Source organism: Capricornis sumatraensis, chromosome 5, assembly GCF_032405125.1.
Source record: "Capricornis sumatraensis isolate serow.1 chromosome 5, serow.2, whole genome shotgun sequence".
In the NCBI taxonomy this organism is placed as follows: domain Eukaryota; kingdom Metazoa; phylum Chordata; class Mammalia; order Artiodactyla; family Bovidae; genus Capricornis; species Capricornis sumatraensis.
Genome location: NC_091073.1, coordinates 45,186,325 through 45,188,732, shown reverse-complemented (window position 1 = coordinate 45,188,732; position 2,408 = coordinate 45,186,325).

Genomic DNA, 2,408 nt, shown 5'->3' with positions numbered 1-2,408 from the left:
AGACACAGAAAAAAAAAAATCAATCAAATGTATGTCTGATGAAGATATGTAATCTCCACGAAACAGAGAAGAGGAGAAAATGGCCAGGGGCAAAAATGGAAAGGGAAGAATTTTGCTGGCTTGTAATCAAGTGCCTGTCAAGTGCTACACACAACTTAATTAGTTCTTATTATGATTCTTTAATTGAGTTTCCTCCATTTTTTGATTAAGAAAATAAGTTATTTAACTCCAAATTCCCAGTCAATAAAGCTAGTGGTGGTAACATCAGGAGTCAGTTATGTCTGATTCCAAATTCTGAGTGGTCCTTCAAAAAAAATATAAAAAAGCGTTCGCAAAGCACTGTTCGTAAACTGTCATTGGCATATAGATAATTTTAGTTTTCATTCCACTAAATTTGTCTAGTGCTCTGCAGCGGTCCCCAACCTTTTCGTCCCCTGCCACTCACCTCCTGCTGCGCACCCCATTCCTAACAGGTTCCGCACCTATAGGCAGCCCAAAGGTTGGGGACCCCTGCAGTGGATTCCATGGGGTCGCTGAGGGTCGGACATGACTGAGTGACTTCACTTTCATGCATGGGAGAAGGAAATGGCACCCCACTCCAGTGTTCTTGCCTGGAGAATCCCAGGGATGGGGGAGCCTGGTGGGCTGCTGTCTATGGGGTTGCACAGAGTCGGACATGACTGAAGCGACTTAGCAGCAGCAGCAGCAGTGGGTTAACGTAAGGTTTATCCTCATATAAAACATACTGTTAGGTAGAAAGTTAGGCATGAGCAACAGAGGGGTGGCCTAGCTGATAAAGTTTCAAGCTAAACGCTAAACCCCACCTCCACAGGCCGGGTGAGGCTGAGGAAGAGTTCACAGATATGCTGCAAAATAACCACAGAAACGTTTCCAACTCCACCCAGCCTATGTGCCCCTGTGGCACAGTGGACACAAACCAACCACAGGGACTGCTCCTACCCCACCACGTGCTTCCTTAATGCACAGCTGTGTCCTCAAGTATGGGGAAGACATGCACAATAGAGTCTGTTATGTAACTTGCAACTGTCAATCAAAAACGTCAATCCACGCCTACCTAGATGAATACACAAAAGCCCTGACATGAAAAACCCTATCCCTCATCATTTCAGGGCACTGCCTTTATTGGTTCGCCCACTTCTCCTTTGAGGTGTTCTTTCTGTTTTCTTCAATAAACTTATTTCTGCTATGGGTAAGACCTCAGATTCTTCTTTGTGTCTTTATCAAGAACCAAGGCCCGTGAGGATGGGTCCTCTTAGACTCTCCTTATTATCTGCGGACACATACCCTTCAAAATATTGTACGTACATAATCTTTTAAAAATGTAAACCTCAACATAAACTACTCAGAAATGATATGGTAATTTTCTGCCTTACTGTTTCAGATGAGTATTTTGCTGAAAATATAAATATATGGTTGCAGATTTTACATAGCTCTGTATTTTCCAGGTCTTGTATGCTAAGCTATTCAAGAACGTTGTTTATGGGACTGAACACTTAAGAGCTGTCTCTGGGAATGGAAATATAACTCTTTGGGCTACTCACAGAAGTATGTGACATTTTTCTTTCCAGAGACAGAGAATTTGGATGGTGTTAGGCTACTGATTGGGCTTCCCAGGTGGCGCTTGCAGTAAAGAACCAGCCTGCCAATGCAAGAGACCTAAGAGATATCAGTTCAGTCCCTGGGTCTGGAAGATCCCCTGGAGAAGGGCATGGCAGCCCCAGTATTCTTGCCTGCAGAAACCCTTGGACAGAGGAGCCTGATGGGCTACAGTCCATGGGGTCATAGAGTGGGACACAACACGACTGAAGAGACTTAGCATGCACAGGCTACTGATTAGTGATCCAAGGAACTTCAGCATCAATTTAGGCATCTATTTACATGTATTTTTCTGAATTATCTTCCTCTATTAGTGGTCATACTTTCATTATAATTTAACGAAACTTTCAATATATCTAAGATATGCTGTTTTAAAATAGCAGCTGAAATTCTGTGTTAGTGGGCTAATATTGTCACACTGGAGGCTGTGTATGGTGTGTGTATCCGTGAGAATTAAGGCTGAGAAGGAAATGTATCAAAGCAGCTTAAATACAATAAAATAGACATTCTTAATCAAAATAATTGTTAAATTAGCTTCTATACTACCATCTTACTAATACAACAAAGATACAAGGTCTCAATTTTAAGGAAATTATCTTTTTAAAATATATAAACTTTCTGTAAGTTATTCTTAAATGAAAAGTATAATGAGCTTACACAGCCCACTTCTAGTTTGTCTTAATTAAGTGGTCTGACATTGGAAAAAACAATCCCAATATAATTTTTTTATAACTTACTTTTACATAAAGGTATCAGTCAAAATACCCTTGAAAAAAGAAAGAAATTCTCCA